Below are 21442 nucleotides of genomic sequence, written 5' to 3'. Positions count from 1 at the left end.
GGATGCTGCCTGAACTGCTGTGCTCTTCCAGCACCACTAATCCACAATCTGGTTTCCAGCATCTGCAGTCATTGTTTTTACCATAGTGCTCAACAGGTTGACGTGAGTGGTGCGGTGTTTGAGGAATGTCAGCAATCAAGGTAGATTGGAAAATTGGGACAGCTCTCCTCGGAGAACCGAACTTTTCCAAGTCATGAGGGACCTAGAAACAGGAAATAATGTTGTGAAAATGCTCCCACGCCTGAAAGGATCCATAACGATTCGGCAGAATTTTAAGTCACGAGGAAAAGAAGTAAAAGTGACATTAGGAAGAACGTTTTCGTACAGGGAGTGGTGAGGGTCAGTAAGTCCCTGTCTGACATTGACAAAGAGGAAGATTCAATGGACCCAAAAGGGAATTCGGTGGTCACGTTCAGATGTACAGATTTACGCTGAGAAGGCGAGAGAATGAAACGAATAGAAACACACGTTTACTTAAGTGCAGAACCAGCAGAGGGAAGGTGGGCCGCATGGCCGCCGTCTGCGCTGTGACACATGTTGTGAAATCACAGTTCGACCGACAGAATGTGGGAATTTAGAAAAAAGTTTATATTGACACAGCCTCCATACGTCTGCGAAACAGCATATCACACGACACCAGTGGAGGTCTTTGACATCAGGCTCGAAGGTGCCTGCCGCGTGCCAGACAAAAACCTGAAGTGTTCTGTGCAACCAGCTCCCCAAGCGGCAGCAGAGTGGCGCAGCGGGAGCGTGCTGGGCCCATAACCCAGAGGTCGATGGATCGAAACCATCCTCTGCTATCGTTCACTGTCACCTTGATCTGCTTTTCTTCAGCAAGCTGCCTTTGCATCTACTTGCCGATGTTCATATCGATCCACTCCATTCAAACGGCATGGGTTTTTAGAGGTCTCAGTGGTATTCTGTTCTTGGTCGGTTTCGTCTGAACTGAATCGCAAAACCGGTTCTCTACGATGCTAATGAGCTGGTAAAGTTGAAACTCAGACATCGTCCCCCACTATTAGGACGGATACCACCGATTGTGAATAACCTCAGAGAGAGAGAGAGAGAGACAAGTGACAGACAGTCGCCGTGGAATCCATGGGCTGAATGGCTTCTGTCTGCGCGAGAATGATGCTACGTGTTGCTGAGGGAGCAAAAATGGTTCATTTTTAACCGTCCCTTCCGTGTTGGACTGCCTGCAGTCCCTCAGCTCAGGGCCGTGGGGATGACTCTCAGTGAGTGAAGGTTTCACGCGGATTCTCTTCATCTGGGACACTTGGGGCTCAGATGTTAACTGCTGCGCGGTCGCAGCAAAGAAAGCGATGCCCACTTTGCAATAGACTTTCCGTAAGATTGCTGCGTGAAGACGATTTCTGAACACCATGCAGGCTGCAAAACAATGTGAATTTACCTGGGCGAAGAGTCCTCGGTGTTCATTTCTCTCTGTCCTGCCAGCACAGCATCTTTCTGTCTCTCCGATAACAGACCTTTGGAGAAAGTTCACAATCAAAGTTGTTCATGTTCCCCGCATTAATGTAACTGACACCTCTCACCCCAAGAGTTTCAGAGAGAGAGAGAGAGAGAAAGAGGGAGAGAGAGCAGAAGAGCGAATGGACTCTTACCCTCCCCCAACCCTACATTCCCCCACCCCCCTCCCCCCAGAACAACGTGCAAGTAGAAATAAAATGGTTTAATTATCCGCCAGTGGAGATAGTCCAGTTCCTGGGGATGAGACAAACATCAGCCCCCCCGGGGACAGAATGACCAGCAGATGTTCTGGAAAGGCTTTGCTGCTTGCAATTCTTGCAGCAATGTGGAATGTACTTCACACTGAGCAAGTTTCAGCTGGCTCAGAGTCTCCAATGTTCATTGTTGTGTTTGCCGCCAGCTCAGAGAAAGAACAATATGAAGGACGTAGGAGTGAATAACGATCCTCGTGAGAGGGCGAATAACTGTTAATGGAGACTGTTAGTGCCTAACAATACGTCGTGTGTCATAGCAGACGAGGTGATAAACAGGAGTCTTTTGTGTGGTGGGGTGAAGGACATGGGGGAGTTCAGGCCCCATAGTTATAGAACTCGATATTGAAGACCGGAGGGCTGGAAGGGCTCCAAGTGGAAAATGAGATGTTGTTCTTTCATCTGGAGCTAGAACACTGCTGCAAGCCTGAGACAGGGATGTTGGCCAGGGAACAGGGTGATGTGTTAAAGTGGCAGGCAACCGCAAGGTCAGGGCCTTTAGTTTCTGCGGGCAGAAGCGGGATGTTCTGCGAAGCAGTCACCCAGTTTATGCTTCATGCTACGTTGGGGAAACGACACTGTGAGCAGAGAATGCGGTGGAATGAAATAGCAGCAGGGAGACTGGATGAGAAGCAGCTGTTCGGGAGAGTCTTTGCCGCTTGCAATTCTGAGAGCAATCTCAAATGTATTTCATACTGAGCATGTCTCAGGTCGCTCAAGAGGTCTGGGGCATTACCTGCGTGCGTGCTTTCTGGCTCGTTGGTCTAGGCGTATGATTCTTGCTTTGGGTCTGTTACTGCGCTGATTTGCGAGAGGTCCCGGGTTCAAATCCCGGACGAGCCCGCGTTTTTTAACTTGACTTGTGCAAAACTGCCTGATTAACTTTCTCAAAAAGCACCTTCGTGAAACCAGCGTGGGCTGCCTGGAGTACGAATGAGGCAGAAAACAGAGAAATGAAATGGTTGGAGATCGTGTTCAACAAGCTACTTGGATGCTGCCTGAACTGCTGTGCTCTTCCAGCACCACTAATCCACAATCTGGTTTCCAGCATCTGCAGTCATTGTTTTTACCATAGTGCTCAACAGGTTGACGTGAGTGGTGCGGTGTTTGAGGAATGTCAGCAATCAAGGTAGATTGGAAAATTGGGACAGCTCTCCTCGGAGAACCGAACTTTTCCAAGTCATGAGGGACCTAGAAACAGGAAATAATGTTGTGAAAATGCTCCCACGCCTGAAAGGATCCATAACGATTCGGCAGAATTTTAACTCACGAGGAAAAGAAGTAAAAGTGACATTAGGAAGAACGTTTTCGTACAGGGAGTGGTGAGGGTCAGTAAGTCCCTGTCTGACATTGACAAAGAGGAAGATTCAATGGACCCAAAAGGGAATTCGGTGGTCACGTTCAGATGTACAGATTTACGCTGAGAAGGCGAGAGAATGAAACGAATAGAAACACACGTTTACTTAAGTGCAGAACCAGCAGAGGGAAGGTGGGCCGCATGGCCGCCGTCTGCGCTGTGACACATGTTGTGAAATCACAGTTCGACCGACAGAATGTGGGAATTTAGAAAAAAGTTTATATTGACACAGCCTCCATACGTCTGCGAAACAGCATATCACACGACACCAGTGGAGGTCTTTGACATCAGGCTCGAAGGTGCCTGCCGCGTGCCAGACAAAAACCTGAAGTGTTCTGTGCAACCAGCTCCCCAAGCGGCAGCAGAGTGGCGCAGCGGGAGCGTGCTGGGCCCATAACCCAGAGGTCGATGGATCGAAACCATCCTCTGCTATCGTTCACTGTCACCTTGATCTGCTTTTCTTCAGCAAGCTGCCTTTGCATCTACTTGCCGATGTTCATATCGATCCACTCCATTCAAACGGCATGGGTTTTTAGAGGTCTCAGTGGTATTCTGTTCTTGGTCGGTTTCCTCTGAACTGAATCGCAAAACCGGTTCTCTACGATGCTAATGAGCTGGTAAAGTTGAAACTCAGACATCGTCCCCCACTATTAGGACGGATACCACCGATTGTGAATAACCTCAGAGAGAGAGAGAGAGAGACAAGTGACAGACAGTCGCCGTGGAATCCATGGGCTGAATGGCTTCTGTCTGCGCGAGAATGATGCTACGTGTTGCTGAGGGAGCAAAAATGGTTCATTTTTAACCGTCCCTTCCGTGTTGGACTGCCTGCAGTCCCTCAGCTCAGGGCCGTGGGGATGACTCTCAGTGAGTGAAGGTTTCACGCGGATTCTCTTCATCTGGGACACTTGGGGCTCAGATGTTAACTGCTGCGCGGTCGCAGCAAAGAAAGCGATGCCCACTTTGCAATAGACTTTCCGTAAGATTGCTGCGTGAAGACGATTTCTGAACACCATGCAGGCTGCAAAACAATGTGAATTTACCTGGGCGAAGAGTCCTCGGTGTTCATTTCTCTCTGTCCTGCCAGCACAGCATCTTTCTGTCTCTCCGATAACAGACCTTTGGAGAAAGTTCACAATCAAAGTTGTTCATGTTCCCCGAATTAATGTAACTGACACCTCTCACCCCAAGAGTTTCAGAGAGAGAGAGAGAGAGAAAGAGGGAGAGAGAGCAGAAGAGCGAATGGACTCTTACCCTCCCCCAACCCTACATTCCCCCACCCCCCTCCCCCCAGAACAACGTGCAAGTAGAAATAAAATGGTTTAATTATCCGCCAGTGGAGATAGTCCAGTTCCTGGGGATGAGACAAACATCAGCCCCCCCGGGGACAGAATGACCAGCAGATGTTCTGGAAAGGCTTTGCTGCTTGCAATTCTTGCAGCAATGTGGAATGTACTTCACACTGAGCAAGTTTCAGCTGGCTCAGAGTCTCCAATGTTCATTGCTGTGTTTGCCGCCAGCTCAGAGAAAGAACAATATGAAGGACGTAGGAGTGAATAACGATCCTCGTGAGAGGGCGAATAACTGTTAATGGAGACTGTTAGTGCCTAACAATACGTCGTGTGTCATAGCAGACGAGGTGATAAACAGGAGTCTTTTGTGTGGTAGGGGTCAAGGACATGGGGGAGTTCAGGCCCTATAGTTATAGAACTCGATATTGAAGACCGGAGGGCTGGAAGGGCTCCAAGTGGAAAATGAGATGTTGTTCTTTCATCTGGAGCTAGAACACTGCTGCAAGCCTGAGACAGGGATGTTGGCCAGGGAACAGGGTGATGTGTTAAAGTGGCAGGCAACCGCAAGGTCAGGGCCTTTAGTTTCTGCGGGCAGAAGCGGGATGTTCTGCGAAGCAGTCACCCAGTTTATGCTTCATGCTACGTTGGGGAAACGACACTGTGAGCAGAGAATGCGGTGGAATGAAATAGCAGCAGGGAGACTGGATGAGAAGCAGCTGTTCGGGAGAGTCTTTGCTGCTTGCAATTCTGAGAGCAATCTCAAATGTATTTCATACTGAGCATGTCTCAGTTCGCTCAAGAGGTCTGGGGCATTACCTGCGTGCGTGCTTTCTGGCTCGTTGGTCTAGGCGTATGATTCTCGCTTTGGGTCTGTTACTGCGCTGATTTGCGAGAGGTCCCGGGTTCAAATCCCGGACGAGCCCGCGTTTTTTAACTTGACTTGTGCAAAACTGCCTGATTAACTTTCTCAAAAAGCACCTTCGTGAAACCAGCGTGGGCTGCCTGGAGTACGAATGAGGCAGAAAACAGAGAAATGAAATGGTTGGAGATCGTGTTCAACAAGCTACTTGGATGCTGCCTGAACTGCTGTGCTCTTCCAGCACCACTAATCCACAATCTGGTTTCCAGCATCTGCAGTCATTGTTTTTACCATAGTGCTCAACAGGTTGACGTGAGTGGTGCGGTGTTTGAGGAATGTCAGCAATCAAGGTAGATTGGAAAATTGGGACAGCTCTCCTCGGAGAACCGAACTTTTCCAAGTCATGAGGGACCTAGAAACAGGAAATAATGTTGTGAAAATGCTCCCACGCCTGAAAGGATCCATAACGATTCGGCAGAATTTTAAGTCACGAGGAAAAGAAGTAAAAGTGACATTAGGAAGAACGTTTTCGTACAGGGAGTGGTGAGGGTCAGTAAGTCCCTGTCTGACATTGACAAAGAGGAAGATTCAATGGACCCAAAAGGGAATTCGGTGGTCACGTTCAGATGTACAGATTTACGCTGAGAAGGCGAGAGAATGAAACGAATAGAAACACACGTTTACTTAAGTGCAGAACCAGCAGAGGGAAGGTGGGCCGCATGGCCGCCGTCTGCGCTGTGACACATGTTGCGATTCAGTGTGAAATCACAGTTCAACCGACAGAATGTGGGAATTTAGAAAAAAGTTTATATTGACACAGCCTCCATACGTCTGCGAAACAGCATATCACACGACACCAGTGGAGGTCTTTGACATCAGGCTCGAAGGTGCCTGCCGCGTGCCAGACAAAAACCTGAAGTGTTCTGTGCAACCAGCTCCCCAAGCGGCAGCAGAGTGGCGCAGCGGGAGCGTGCTGGGCCCATAACCCAGAGGTCGATGGATCGAAACCATCCTCTGCTATCGTTCACTGTCACCTTGATCTGCTTTTCTTCAGCAAGCTGCCTTTGCATCTACTTGCCGATGTTCATATCGAAACACTCCATTCAAACGGCATGGGTTTTTAGAGGTCTCAGTGGTATTCTGTTCTTGGTCGGTTTCCTCTGAACTGAATCGCAAAACCGGTTCTCTACGATGCTAATGAGCTGGTAAAGTTGAAACTCAGACATCGTCCCCCACTATTAGGACGGATACCACCGATTGTGAATAACCTCAGAGAGAGAGAGAGAGAGACAAGTGACAGACAGTCGCCGTGGAATCCATGGGCTGAATGGCTTCTGTCTGCGCGAGAATGATGCTACGTGTTGCTGAGGGAGCAAAAATGGTTCATTTTTAACCGTCCCTTCCGTGTTGGACTGCCTGCAGTCCCTCAGCTCAGGGCCGTGGGGATGACTCTCAGTGAGTGAAGGTTTCACGCGGATTCTCTTCATCTGGGACACTTGGGGCTCAGATGTTAACTGCTGCGCGGTCGCAGCAAAGAAAGCGATGCCCACTTTGCAATAGACTTTCCGTAAGATTGCTGCGTGAAGACGATTTCTGAACACCATGCAGGCTGCAAAACAATGTGAATTTACCTGGGCGAAGAGTCCTCGGTGTTCATTTCTCTCTGTCCTGCCAGCACAGCATCTTTCTGTCTCTCCGATAACAGACCTTTGGAGAAAGTTCACAATCAAAGTTGTTCATGTTCCCCGCATTAATGTAACTGACACCTCTCACCCCAAGAGTTTCAGAGAGAGAGAGAGAGAGAAAGAGGGAGAGAGAGCAGAAGAGCGAATGGACTCTTACCCTCCCCCAACCCTACATTCCCCCACCCCCCTCCCCCCAGAACAACGTGCAAGTAGAAATAAAATGGTTTAATTATCCGCCAGTGGAGATAGTCCAGTTCCTGGGGATGAGACAAACATCAGCCCCCCCGGGGACAGAATGACCAGCAGATGTTCTGGAAAGGCTTTGCTGCTTGCAATTCTTGCAGCAATGTGGAATGTACTTCACACTGAGCAAGTTTCAGCTGGCTCAGAGTCTCCAATGTTCATTGTTGTGTTTGCCGCCAGCTCAGAGAAAGAACAATATGAAGGACATAGGAGTGAATAACGATCCTCGTGAGAGGGCGAATAACTGTTAATGGAGACTGTTAGTGGCTAACAATACGTCGTGTGTCATAGCAGACGAGGTGATAAACAGGAGTCTTTTGTGTGGTGGGGTCAAGGACATGGGGGAGTTCAGGCCCCATAGTTATAGAACTCGATATTGAAGACCGGAGGGCTGGAAGGGCTCCAAGTGGAAAATGAGATGTTGTTCTTTCATCTGGAGCTAGAACACTGCTGCAAGCCTGAGACAGGGATGTTGGCCAGGGAACAGGGTGATGTGTTAAAGTGGCAGGCAACCGCAAGGTCAGGGCCTTTAGTTTCTGCGGGCAGAAGCGGGATGTTCTGCGAAGCAGTCACCCAGTTTATGCTTCATGCTACGTTGGGGAAACGACACTGTGAGCAGAGAATGCGGTGGAATGAAATAGCAGCAGGGAGACTGGATGAGAAGCAGCTGTTCGGGAGAGTCTTTGCCGCTTGCAATTCTGAGAGCAATCTCAAATGTATTTCATACTGAGCATGTCTCAGGTCGCTCAAGAGGTCTGGGGCATTACCTGCGTGCGTGCTTTCTGGCTCGTTGGTCTAGGCGTATGATTCTCGCTTTGGGTCTGTTACTGCGCTGATTTGCGAGAGGTCCCGGGTTCAAATCCCGGACGAGCCCGCGTTTTTTAACTTGACTTGTGCAAAACTGCCTGATTAACTTTCTCAAAAAGCACCTTCGTGAAACCAGCGTGGGCTGCCTGGAGTACGAATGAGGCAGAAAACAGAGAAATGAAATGGTTGGAGATCGTGTTCAACAAGCTACTTGGATGCTGCCTGAACTGCTGTGCTCTTCCAGCACCACTAATCCACAATCTGGTTTCCAGCATCTGCAGTCATTGTTTTTACCATAGTGCTCAACAGGTTGACGTGAGTGGTGCGGTGTTTGAGGAATGTCAGCAATCAAGGTAGATTGGAAAATTGGGACAGCTCTCCTCGGAGAACCGAACTTTTCCAAGTCATGAGGGACCTAGAAACAGGAAATAATGTTGTGAAAATGCTCCCACGCCTGAAAGGATCCATAACGATTCGGCAGAATTTTAAGTCACGAGGAAAAGAAGTAAAAGTGACATTAGGAAGAACGTTTTCGTACAGGGAGTGGTGAGGGTCAGTAAGTCCCTGTCTGACATTGACAAAGAGGAAGATTCAATGGACCCAAAAGGGAATTCGGTGGTCACGTTCAGATGTACAGATTTACGCTGAGAAGGCGAGAGAATGAAACGAATAGAAACACACGTTTACTTAAGTGCAGAACCAGCAGAGGGAAGGTGGGCCGCATGGCCGCCGTCTGCGCTGTGACACATGTTGTGAAATCACAGTTCGACCGACAGAATGTGGGAATTTAGAAAAAAGTTTATATTGACACAGCCTCCATACGTCTGCGAAACAGCATATCACACGACACCAGTGGAGGTCTTTGACATCAGGCTCGAAGGTGCCTGCCGCGTGCCAGACAAAAACCTGAAGTGTTCTGTGCAACCTGCTCCCCAAGCGGCAGCAGAGTGGCGCAGCGGGAGCGTGCTGGGCCCATAACCCAGAGGTCGATGGATCGAAACCATCCTCTGCTATCGTTCACTGTCACCTTGATCTGCTTTTCTTCAGCAAACTGCCTTTGCATCTACTAGCCGATGTTCATATCGATCCACTCCATTCAAACGGCATGGGTTTTTAGAGGTCTCAGTGGTATTCTGTTCTTGGTCGGTTTCCTCTGAACTGAATCGCAAAACCGGTTCTCTACGATGCTAATGAGCTGGTAAAGTTGAAACTCAGACATCGTCCCCCACTATTAGGACGGATACCACCGATTGTGAATAACCTCAGAGAGAGAGAGAGAGAGAGACAAGTGACAGACAGTCGCCGTGGAATCCATGGGCTGAATGGCTTCTGTCTGCGCGAGAATGATGCTACGTGTTGCTGAGGGAGCAAAAATGGTTCATTTTTAACCGTCCCTTCCGTGTTGGACTGCCTGCAGTCCCTCAGCTCAGGGCCGTGGGGATGACTCTCAGTGAGTGAAGGTTTCACGCGGATTCTCTTCATCTGGGACACTTGGGGCTCAGATGTTAACTGCTGCGCGGTCGCAGCAAAGAAAGCGATGCCCACTTTGCAATAGACTTTCCGTAAGATTGCTGCGTGAAGACGATTTCTGAACACCATGCAGGCTGCAAAACAATGTGAATTTACCTGGGCGAAGAGTCCTCGGTGTTCATTTCTCTCTGTCCTGCCAGCACTGCATCTTTCTGTCTCTCCGATAACAGACCTTTGGAGAAAGTTCACAATCAAAGTTGTTCATGTTCCCCGAATTAATGTAACTGACACCTCTCACCCCAAGAGTTTCAGAGAGAGAGAGAGAGAGAAAGAGGGAGAGAGAGCAGAAGAGCGAATGGACTCTTACCCTCCCCCAACCCTACATTCCCCCACCCCCCTCCCCCCAGAACAACGTGCAAGTAGAAATAAAATGGTTTAATTATCCGCCAGTGGAGATAGTCCAGTTCCTGGGGATGAGACAAACATCAGCCCCCCCGGGGACAGAATGACCAGCAGATGTTCTGGAAAGGCTTTGCTGCTTGCAATTCTTGCAGCAATGTGGAATGTACTTCACACTGAGCAAGTTTCAGCTGGCTCAGAGTCTCCAATGTTCATTGCTGTGTTTGCCGCCAGCTCAGAGAAAGAACAATATGAAGGACGTAGGAGTGAATAACGATCCTCGTGAGAGGGCGAATAACTGTTAATGGAGACTGTTAGTGGCTAACAATACGTCGTGTGTCATAGCAGACGAGGTGATAAACAGGAGTCTTTTGTGTGGTAGGGGTCAAGGACATGGGGGAGTTCAGGCCCTATAGTTATAGAACTCGATATTGAAGACCGGAGGGCTGGAAGGGCTCCAAGTGGAAAATGAGATGTTGTTCTTTCATCTGGAGCTAGAACACTGCTGCAAGCCTGAGACAGGGATGTTGGCCAGGGAACAGGGTGATGTGTTAAAGTGGCAGGCAACCGCAAGGTCAGGGCCTTTAGTTTCTGCGGGCAGAAGCGGGATGTTCTGCGAAGCAGTCACCCAGTTTATGCTTCATGCTACGTTGGGGAAACGACACTGTGAGCAGAGAATGCGGTGGAATGAAATAGCAGCAGGGAGACTGGATGAGAAGCAGCTGTTCGGGAGAGTCTTTGCCGCTTGCAATTCTGAGAGCAATCTCAAATGTATTTCATACTGAGCATGTCTCAGTTCGCTCAAGAGGTCTGGGGCATTACCTGCGTGCGTGCTTTCTGGCTCGTTGGTCTAGGCGTATGATTCTCGCTTTGGGTCTGTTACTGCGCTGATTTGCGAGAGGTCCCGGGTTCAAATCCCGGACGAGCCCGCGTTTTTTAACTTGACTTGTGCAAAACTGCCTGATTAACTTTCTCAAAAAGCACCTTCGTGAAACCAGCGTGGGCTGCCTGGAGTACGAATGAGGCAGAAAACAGAGAAATGAAATGGTTGGAGATCGTGTTCAACAAGCTACTTGGATGCTGCCTGAACTGCTGTGCTCTTCCAGCACCACTAATCCACAATCTGGTTTCCAGCATCTGCAGTCATTGTTTTTACCATAGTGCTCAACAGGTTGACGTGAGTGGTGCGGTGTTTGAGGAATGTCAGCAATCAAGGTAGATTGGAAAATTGGGACAGCTCTCCTCGGAGAACCGAACTTTTCCAAGTCATGAGGGACCTAGAAACAGGAAATAATGTTGTGAAAATGCTCCCACGCCTGAAAGGATCCATAACGATTCGGCAGAATTTTAAGTCACGAGGAAAAGAAGTAAAAGTGACATTAGGAAGAACGTTTTCGTACAGGGAGTGGTGAGGGTCAGTAAGTCCCTGTCTGACATTGACAAAGAGGAAGATTCAATGGACCCAAAAGGGAATTCGGTGGTCACGTTCAGATGTACAGATTTACGCTGAGAAGGCGAGAGAATGAAACGAATAGAAACACACGTTTACTTAAGTGCAGAACCAGCAGAGGGAAGGTGGGCCGCATGGCCGCCGTCTGCGCTGTGACACATGTTGCGATTCAGTGTGAAATCACAGTTCAACCGACAGAATGTGGGAATTTAGAAAAAAGTTTATATTGACACAGCCTCCATACGTCTGCGAAACAGCATATCACACGACACCAGTGGAGGTCTTTGACATCAGGCTCGAAGGTGCCTGCCGCGTGCCAGACAAAAACCTGAAGTGTTCTGTGCAACCAGCTCCCCAAGCGGCAGCAGAGTGGCGCAGCGGGAGCGTGCTGGGCCCATAACCCAGAGGTCGATGGATCGAAACCATCCTCTGCTATCGTTCACTGTCACCTTGATCTGCTTTTCTTCAGCAAGCTGCCTTTGCATCTACTTGCCGATGTTCATATCGATCCACTCCATTCAAACGGCATGGGTTTTTAGAGGTCTCAGTGGTATTCTGTTCTTGGTCGGTTTCCTCTGAACTGAATCGCAAAACCGGTTCTCTACGATGCTAATGAGCTGGTAAAGTTGAAACTCAGACATCGTCCCCCACTATTAGGACGGATACCACCGATTGTGAATAACCTCAGAGAGAGAGAGAGAGAGACAAGTGACAGACAGTCGCCGTGGAATCCATGGGCTGAATGGCTTCTGTCTGCGCGAGAATGATGCTACGTGTTGCTGAGGGAGCAAAAATGGTTCATTTTTAACCGTCCCTTCCGTGTTGGACTGCCTGCAGTCCCTCAGCTCAGGGCCGTGGGGATGACTCTCAGTGAGTGAAGGTTTCACGCGGATTCTCTTCATCTGGGACACTTGGGGCTCAGATGTTAACTGCTGCGCGGTCGCAGCAAAGAAAGCGATGCCCACTTTGCAATAGACTTTCCGTAAGATTGCTGCGTGAAGACGATTTCTGAACACCATGCAGGCTGCAAAACAATGTGAATTTACCTGGGCGAAGAGTCCTCGGTGTTCATTTCTCTCTGTCCTGCCAGCACAGCATCTTTCTGTCTCTCCGATAACAGACCTTTGGAGAAAGTTCACAATCAAAGTTGTTCATGTTCCCCGCATTAATGTAACTGACACCTCTCACCCCAAGAGTTTCAGAGAGAGAGAGAGAGAGAAAGAGGGAGAGAGAGCAGAAGAGCGAATGGACTCTTACCCTCCCCCAACCCTACATTCCCCCACCCCCCTCCCCCCAGAACAACGTGCAAGTAGAAATAAAATGGTTTAATTATCCGCCAGTGGAGATAGTCCAGTTCCTGGGGATGAGACAAACATCAGCCCCCCCGGGGACAGAATGACCAGCAGATGTTCTGGAAAGGCTTTGCTGCTTGCAATTCTTGCAGCAATGTGGAATGTACTTCACACTGAGCAAGTTTCAGCTGGCTCAGAGTCTCCAATGTTCATTGTTGTGTTTGCCGCCAGCTCAGAGAAAGAACAATATGAAGGACGTAGGAGTGAATAACGATCCTCGTGAGAGGGCGAATAACTGTTAATGGAGACTGTTAGTGGCTAACAATACGTCGTGTGTCATAGCAGACGAGGTGATAAACAGGAGTCTTTTGTGTGGTGGGGTGAAGGACATGGGGGAGTTCAGGCCCCATAGTTATAGAACTCGATATTGAAGACCGGAGGGCTGGAAGGGCTCCAAGTGGAAAATGAGATGTTGTTCTTTCATCTGGAGCTAGAACACTGCTGCAAGCCTGAGACAGGGATGTTGGCCAGGGAACAGGGTGATGTGTTAAAGTGGCAGGCAACCGCAAGGTCAGGGCCTTTAGTTTCTGCGGGCAGAAGCGGGATGTTCTGCGAAGCAGTCACCCAGTTTATGCTTCATGCTACGTTGGGGAAACGACACTGTGAGCAGAGAATGCGGTGGAATGAAATAGCAGCAGGGAGACTGGATGAGAAGCAGCTGTTCGGGAGAGTCTTTGCCGCTTGCAATTCTGAGAGCAATCTCAAATGTATTTCATACTGAGCATGTCTCAGGTCGCTCAAGAGGTCTGGGGCATTACCTGCGTGCGTGCTTTCTGGCTCGTTGGTCTAGGCGTATGATTCTCGCTTTGGGTCTGTTACTGCGCTGATTTGCGAGAGATCCCGGACGAGCCCGCGTTTTTTAACTTGACTTGTGCAAAACTGCCTGATTAACTTTCTCAAAAAGCACCTTCGTGAAACCAGCGTGGGCTGCCTGGAGTACGAATGAGGCAGAAAACAGAGAAATCAAATGGTTGGAGATCGTGTTCAACAAGCTACTTGGATGCTGCCTGAACTGCTGTGCTCTTCCAGCACCACTAATCCACAATCTGGTTTCCAGCATCTGCAGTCATTGTTTTTACCATAGTGCTCAACAGGTTGACGTGAGTGGTGCGGTGTTTGAGGAATGTCAGCAATCAAGGTAGATTGGAAAATTGGGACAGCTCTCCTCGGAGAACCGAACTTTTCCAAGTCATGAGGGACCTAGAAACAGGAAATAATGTTGTGAAAATGCTCCCACGCCTGAAAGGATCCATAACGATTCGGCAGAATTTTAAGTCACGAGGAAAAGAAGTAAAAGTGACATTAGGAAGAACGTTTTCGTACAGGGAGTGGTGAGGGTCAGTAAGTCCCTGTCTGACATTGACAAAGAGGAAGATTCAATGGACCCAAAAGGGAATTCGGTGGTCACGTTCAGATGTACAGATTTACGCTGAGAAGGCGAGAGAATGAAACGAATAGAAACACACGTTTACTTAAGTGCAGAACCAGCAGAGGGAAGGTGGGCCGCATGGCCGCCGTCTGCGCTGTGACACATGTTGCGATTCAGTGTGAAATCACAGTTCAACCGACAGAATGTGGGAATTTAGAAAAAAGTTTATATTGACACAGCCTCCATACGTCTGCGAAACAGCATATCACACGACACCAGTGGAGGTCTTTCACATCAGGCTCGAAGGTGCCTGCCGCGTGCCAGACAAAAACCTGAAGTGTTCTGTGCAACCAGCTCCCCAAGCGGCAGCAGAGTGGCGCAGCGAGAGCGTGCTGGGCCCATAACCCAGAAGTCGATGGATCGAAACCATCCTCTGCTATCGTTCACTGTCACCTTGATCTGCTTTTCTTCAGCAAGCTGCCTTTGCATCTACTTGCCGATGTTCATATCGATTCAAACGGCATGGGTTTTTAGAGGTCTCAGTGGTATTCTGTTCTTGGTCGGTTTCCTCTGAACTGAATCGCAAAACCGGTTCTCTACGATGCTAATGAGCTGGTAAAGTTGAAACTCAGACATCGTCCCCCACTATTAGGACGGATACCACCGATTGTGAATAACCTCAGAGAGAGAGAGAGAGACAAGTGACAGACAGTCGCCGTGGAATCCATGGGCTGAATGGCTTCTGTCTGCGCGAGAATGATGCTACGTGTTGCTGAGGGAGCAAAAATGGTTCATTTTTAACCGTCCCTTCCGTGTTGGACTGCCTGCAGTCCCTCAGCTCAGGGCCGTGGGGATGACTCTCAGTGAGTGAAGGTTTCACGCGGATTCTCTTCATCTGGGACACTTGGGGCTCAGATGTTAACTGCTGCGCGGTCGCAGCAAAGAAAGCGATGCCCACTTTGCAATAGACTTTCCGTAAGATTGCTGCGTGAAGACGATTTCTGAACACCATGCAGGCTGCAAAACAATGTGAATTTACCTGGGCGAAGAGTCCTCGGTGTTCATTTCTCTCTGTCCTGCCAGCACAGCATCTTTCTGTCTCTCCGATAACAGACCTTTGGAGAAAGTTCACAATCAAAGTTGTTCATGTTCCCCGCATTAATGTAACTGACACCTCTCACCCCAAGAGTTTCAGAGAGAGAGAGAGAGAGAAAGAGGGAGAGAGAGCAGAAGAGCGAATGGACTCTTACCCTCCCCCAACCCTACATTCCCCCACCCCCCTCCCCCCAGAACAACGTGCAAGTAGAAATAAAATGGTTTAATTATCCGCCAGTGGAGATAGTCCAGTTCCTGGGGATGAGACAAACATCAGCCCCCCCGGGGACAGAATGACCAGCAGATGTTCTGGAAAGGCTTTGCTGCTTGCAATTCTTGCAGCAATGTGGAATGTACTTCACACTGAGCAAGTTTCAGCTGGCTCAGAGTCTCCAATGTTCATTGTTGTGTTTGCCGCCAGCTCAGAGAAAGAACAATATGAAGGACGTAGGAGTGAATAACGATCCTCGTGAGAGGGCGAATAACTGTTAATGGAGACTGTTAGTGGCTAACAATACGTCGTGTGTCATAGCAGACGAGGTGATAAACAGGAGTCTTTTGTGTGGTGGGGTGAAGGACATGGGGGAGTTCAGGCCCCATAGTTATAGAACTCGATATTGAAGACCGGAGGGCTGGAAGGGCTCCAAGTGGAAAATGAGATGTTGTTCTTTCATCTGGAGCTAGAACACTGCTGCAAGCCTGAGACAGGGATGTTGGCCAGGGAACAGGGTGATGTGTTAAAGTGGCAGGCAACCGCAAGGTCAGGGCCTTTAGTTTCTGCGGGCAGAAGCGGGATGTTCTGCGAAGCAGTCACCCAGTTTATGCTTCATGCTACGTTGGGGAAACGACACTGTGAGCAGAGAATGCGGTGGAATGAAATAGCAGCAGGGAGACTGGATGAGAAGCAGCTGTTCGGGAGAGTCTTTGCCGCTTGCAATTCTGAGAGCAATCTCAAATGTATTTCATACTGAGCATGTCTCAGGTCGCTCAAGAGGTCTGGGGCATTACCTGCGTGCGTGCTTTCTGGCTCGTTGGTCTAGGCGTATGATTCTTGCTTTGGGTCTGTTACTGCGCTGATTTGCGAGAGGTCCCGGGTTCAAATCCCGGACGAGCCCGCGTTTTTTAACTTGACTTGTGCAAAACTGCCTGATTAACTTTCTCAAAAAGCACCTTCGTGAAACCAGCGTGGGCTGCCTGGAGTACGAATGAGGCAGAAAACAGAGAAATCAAATGGTTGGAGATCGTGTTCAACAAGCTACTTGGATGCTGCCTGAACTGCTGTGCTCTTCCAGCACCACTAATCCACAATCTGGTTTCCAGCATCTGCAGTCATTGTTTTTACCATAGTGCTCAACAGGTTGACGTGAGTGGTGCGGTGTTTGAGGAATGTCAGCAATCAAGGTAGATTGGAAAATTGGGACAGCTCTCCTCGGAGAACCGAACTTTTCCAAGTCATGAGGGACCTAGAAACAGGAAATAATGTTGTGAAAATGCTCCCACGCCTGAAAGGATCCATAACGATTCGGCAGAATTTTAAGTCACGAGGAAAAGAAGTAAAAGTGACATTAGGAAGAACGTTTTCGTACAGGGAGTGGTGAGGGTCAGTAAGTCCCTGTCTGACATTGACAAAGAGGAAGATTCAATGGACCCAAAAGGGAATTCGGTGGTCACGTTCAGATGTACAGATTTACGCTGAGAAGGCGAGAGAATGAAACGAATAGAAACACACGTTTACTTAAGTGCAGAACCAGCAGAGGGAAGGTGGGCCGCATGGCCGCCGTCTGCGCTGTGACACATGTTGTGAAATCACAGTTCGACCGACAGAATGTGGGAATTTAGAAAAAAGTTTATATTGACACAGCCTCCATACGTCTGCGAAACAGCATATCACACGACACCAGTGGAGGTCTTTGACATCAGGCTCGAAGGTGCCTGCCGCGTGCCAGACAAAAACCTGAAGTGTTCTGTGCAACCAGCTCCCCAAGCGGCAGCAGAGTGGCGCAGCGGGAGCGTGCTGGGCCCATAACCCAGAGGTCGATGGATCGAAACCATCCTCTGCTATCGTTCACTGTCACCTTGATCTGCTTTTCTTCAGCAAGCTGCCTTTGCATCTACTTGCCGATGTTCATATCGATCCACTCCATTCAAACGGCATGGGTTTTGAGAGGTCTCAGTGGTATTCTGTTCTTGGTCGGTTTCCTCTGAACTGAATCGCAAAACCGGTTCTCTACGATGCTAATGAGCTGGTAAAGTTGAAACTCAGACATCGTCCCCCACTATTAGGACGGATACCACCGATTGTGAATAACCTCAGAGAGAGAGAGAGAGAGAGAGACAAGTGACAGACAGTCGCCGTGGAATCCATGGGCTGAATGGCTTCTGTCTGCGCGAGAATGATGCTACGTGTTGCTGAGGGAGCAAAGATGGTTCATTTTTAACCGTCCCTTCCGTGTTGGACTGCCTGCAGTCCCTCAGCTCAGGGCCGTGGGGATGACTCTCAGTGAGTGAAGGTTTCACGCGGATTCTCTTCATCTGGGACACTTGGGGCTCAGATGTTAACTGCTGCGCGGTCGCAGCAAAGAAAGCGATGCCCACTTTGCAATAGACTTTCCGTAAGATTGCTGCGTGAAGACGATTTCTGAACACCATGCAGGCTGCAAAACAATGTGAATTTACCTGGGCGAAGAGTCCTCGGTGTTCATTTCTCTCTGTCCTGCCAGCACAGCATCTTTCTGTCTCTCCGATAACAGACCTTTGGAGAAAGTTCACAATCAAAGTTGTTCATGTTCCCCGCATTAATGTAACTGACACCTCTCACCCCAAGAGTTTCAGAGAGAGAGAGAGAGAGAAAGAGGGAGAGAGAGCAGAAGAGCGAATGGACTCTTACCCTCCCCCAACCCTACATTCCCCCACCCCCCTCCCCCCAGAACAACGTGCAAGTAGAAATAAAATGGTTTAATTATCCGCCAGTGGAGATAGTCCAGTTCCTGGGGATGAGACAAACATCAGCCCCCCCGGGGACAGAATGACCAGCAGATGTTCTGGAAAGGCTTTGCTGCTTGCAATTCTTGCAGCAATGTGGAATGTACTTCACACTGAGCAAGTTTCAGCTGGCTCAGAGTCTCCAATGTTCATTGTTGTGTTTGCCGCCAGCTCAGAGAAAGAACAATATGAAGGACGTAGGAGTGAATAACGATCCTCGTGAGAGGGCGAATAACTGTTAATGGAGACTGTTAGTGGCTAACAATACGTCGTGTGTCATAGCAGACGAGGTGATAAACAGGAGTCTTTTGTGTGGTAGGGGTGAAGGACATGGGGGAGTTCAGGCCCTATAGTTATAGAACTCGATATTGAAGACCGGAGGGCTGGAAGGGCTCCAAGTGGAAAATGAGATGTTGTTCTTTCATCTGGAGCTAGAACACTGCTGCAAGCCTGAGACAGGGATGTTGGCCAGGGAACAGGGTGATGTGTTAAAGTGGCAGGCAACCGCAAGGTCAGGGCCTTTAGTTTCTGCGGGCAGAAGCGGGATGTTCTGCGAAGCAGTCACCCAGTTTATGCTTCATGCTACGTTGGGGAAACGACACTGTGAGCAGAGAATGCGGTGGAATGAAATAGCAGCAGGGAGACTGGATGAGAAGCAGCTGTTCGGGAGAGTCTTTGCTGCTTGCAATTCTGAGAGCAATCTCAAATGTATTTCATACTGAGCATGTCTCAGTTCGCTCAAGAGGTCTGGGGCATTACCTGCGTGCGTGCTTTCTGGCTCGTTGGTCTAGGCGTATGATTCTCGCTTTGGGTCTGTTACTGCACTGATTTGCGAGAGGTCCCGGGTTCAAATCCCGGACGAGCCCGCGTTTTTTAACTTGACTTGTGCAAAACTGCCTGATTAACTTTCTCAAAAAGCACCTTCGTGAAACCAGCGTGGGCTGCCTGGAGTACGAATGAGGCAGAAAACAGAGAAATGAAATGGTTGGAGATCGTGTTCAACAAGCTACTTGCATGCTGCCTGAACTGCTGTGCTCTTCCAGCACCACTAATCCACAATCTGGTTTCCAGCATCTGCAGTCATTGTTTTTACCATAGTGCTCAACAGGTTGACGTGAGTGGTGCGGTGTTTGAGGAATGTCAGCAATCAAGGTAGATTGGAAAATTGGGACAGCTCTCCTCGGAGAACCGAACTTTTCCAAGTCATGAGGGACCTAGAAACAGGAAATAATGTTGTGAAAATGCTCCCACGCCTGAAAGGATCCATAACGATTCGGCAGAATTTTAAGTCACGAGGAAAAGAAGTAAAAGTGACATTAGGAAGAACGTTTTCGTACAGGGAGTGGTGAGGGTCAGTAAGTCCCTGTCTGACATTGACAAAGAGGAAGATTCAATGGACCCAAAAGGGAATTCGGTGGTCACGTTCAGATGTACAGATTTACGCTGAGAAGGCGAGAGAATGAAACGAATAGAAACACACGTTTACTTAAGTGCAGAACCAGCAGAGGGAAGGTGGGCCGCATGGCCGCCGTCTGCGCTGTGACACATGTTGCGATTCAGTGTGAAATCACAGTTCAACCGACAGAATGTGGGAATTTAGAAAAAAGTTTATATTGACACAGCCTCCATACGTCTGCGAAACAGCATATCACACGACACCAGTGGAGGTCTTTGACATCAGGCTCGAAGGTGCCTGCCGCGTGCCAGACAAAAACCTGAAGTGTTCTGTGCAACCAGCTCCCCAAGCGGCAGCAGAGTGGCGCAGCGGGAGCGTGCTGGGCCCATAACCCAGAGGTCGATGGATCGAAACCATCCTCTGCTATCGTTCACTGTCACCTTGATCTGCTTTTCTTCAGCAAGCTGCCTTTGCATCTACTTGCCGATGTTCACATCGATCCACTCCATTCAAACGGCATGGGTTTTTAGAGGTCTCAGTGGTATTCTGCTCTTGGTCGGTTTCCTCTGAACTGAATCGCAAAACCGGTTCTCTACGATGCTAATGAGCTGGTAAAGTTGAAACTCAGACATCGTCCCCCACTATTAGGACGGATACCACCGATTGTGAATAACCTCAGAGAGAGAGAGAGAGAGAGACAAGTGACAGACAGTCGCCGTGGAATCCATGGGCTGAATGGCTTCTGTCTGCGCGAGAATGATGCTACGTGTTGCTGAGGGAGCAAAAATGGTTCATTTTTAACCGTCCCTTCCGTGTTGGACTGCCTGCAGTCCCTCAGCTCAGGGCCGTGGGGATGACTCTCAGTGAGTGAAGGTTTCACGCGGATTCTCTTCATCTGGGACACTTGGGGCTCAGATGTTAACTGCTGCGCGGTCGCAGCAAAGAAAGCGATGCCCACTTTGCAATAGACTTTCCGTAAGATTGCTGCGTGAAGACGATTTCTGAACACCATGCAGGCTGCAAAACAATGTGAATTTACCTGGGCGAAGAGTCCTCGGTGTTCATTTCTCTCTGTCCTGCCAGCACAGCATCTTTCTGTCTCTCCGATAACAGACCTTTGGAGAAAGTTCACAATCAAAGTTGTTCATGTTCCCCGCATTAATGTAACTGACACCTCTCACCCCAAGAGTTTCAGAGAGAGAGAGAGAGAGAAAGAGGGAGAGAGAGCAGAAGAGCGAATGGACTCTTACCCTCCCCCAACCCTACATTCCCCCACCCCCCTCCCCGCTGAACAACGTGCAAGTAGAAATAAAATGGTTTAATTATCCGCCAGTGGAGATAGTCCAGTTCCTGGGGATGAGACAAACATCAGCCCCCCCGGGGACAGAATGACCAGCAGATGTTCTGGAAAGGCTTTGCTGCTTGCAATTCTTGCAGCAATGTGGAATGTACTTCACACTGAGCAAGTTTCAGCTGGCTCAGAGTCTCCAATGTTCATTGTTGTGTTTGCCGGGAGCTCAGAGAAAGAACAATATGAAGGAAGTAGGAGTGAATAACGATCCTCGTGAGAGGGCGAATAACTTTTAATGGAGACTGTTAGTGGCTAACAATACGTCGTGTGTCATAGCAGACGAGGTGATAAACAGGAGTCTTTTGTGTGGTAGGGGTGAAGGACATGGGGGAGTTCAGGCCCTATAGTTATAGAACTCGATATTGAAGACCGGAGGGCTGGAAGGGCTCCAAGTGGAAAATGAGATGTTGTTCTTTCATCTGGAGCTAGAACACTGCTGCAAGCCTGAGACAGGGATGTTGGCCAGGGAACAGGGTGATGTGTTAAAGTGGCAGGCAACCGCAAGGTCAGGGCCTTTAGTTTCTGCGGGCAGAAGCGGGATGTTCTGCGAAGCAGTCACCCAGTTTATGCTTCATGCTACGTTGGGGAAACGACAC

At 49.1% G+C, this 21442-nt stretch overlaps 7 non-coding genes across 7 annotated transcripts; all 7 read left to right on the top strand.

Moving 5' to 3' along the window:
* Positions 1–728: 728 nt before the first annotated feature.
* On the top strand, positions 729–800 carry trnam-cau (transfer RNA methionine (anticodon CAU)). The gene has a single exon. It is a non-coding gene; the product is annotated as a tRNA-Met (tRNA).
* A 2656-nt stretch (positions 801–3456) lies between these two features.
* On the top strand, positions 3457–3528 carry trnam-cau (transfer RNA methionine (anticodon CAU)). Its single transcript has one exon. It is a non-coding gene; the product is annotated as a tRNA-Met (tRNA).
* A 2667-nt stretch (positions 3529–6195) lies between these two features.
* trnam-cau (transfer RNA methionine (anticodon CAU)) lies at positions 6196–6267 on the top strand. Its single transcript has one exon. It is a non-coding gene; the product is annotated as a tRNA-Met (tRNA).
* A 2656-nt stretch (positions 6268–8923) lies between these two features.
* Positions 8924–8995, top strand: trnam-cau (transfer RNA methionine (anticodon CAU)). The gene has a single exon. It is a non-coding gene; the product is annotated as a tRNA-Met (tRNA).
* Positions 8996–11664: 2669 nt separating this feature from the next.
* Positions 11665–11736, top strand: trnam-cau (transfer RNA methionine (anticodon CAU)). The gene has a single exon. It is a non-coding gene; the product is annotated as a tRNA-Met (tRNA).
* A 5370-nt stretch (positions 11737–17106) lies between these two features.
* trnam-cau (transfer RNA methionine (anticodon CAU)) lies at positions 17107–17178 on the top strand. Its single transcript has one exon. It is a non-coding gene; the product is annotated as a tRNA-Met (tRNA).
* A 2671-nt stretch (positions 17179–19849) lies between these two features.
* On the top strand, positions 19850–19921 carry trnam-cau (transfer RNA methionine (anticodon CAU)). Its single transcript has one exon. It is a non-coding gene; the product is annotated as a tRNA-Met (tRNA).
* The last annotated feature ends 1521 nt before the right edge of the window (positions 19922–21442 follow it).

The sequence above is a fragment of the Chiloscyllium punctatum genome, chromosome 36 (genome assembly GCF_047496795.1).
Source record: "Chiloscyllium punctatum isolate Juve2018m chromosome 36, sChiPun1.3, whole genome shotgun sequence".
Taxonomy (NCBI): domain Eukaryota; kingdom Metazoa; phylum Chordata; class Chondrichthyes; order Orectolobiformes; family Hemiscylliidae; genus Chiloscyllium; species Chiloscyllium punctatum.
This window is presented reverse-complemented; position numbering and strand designations above follow the sequence as displayed.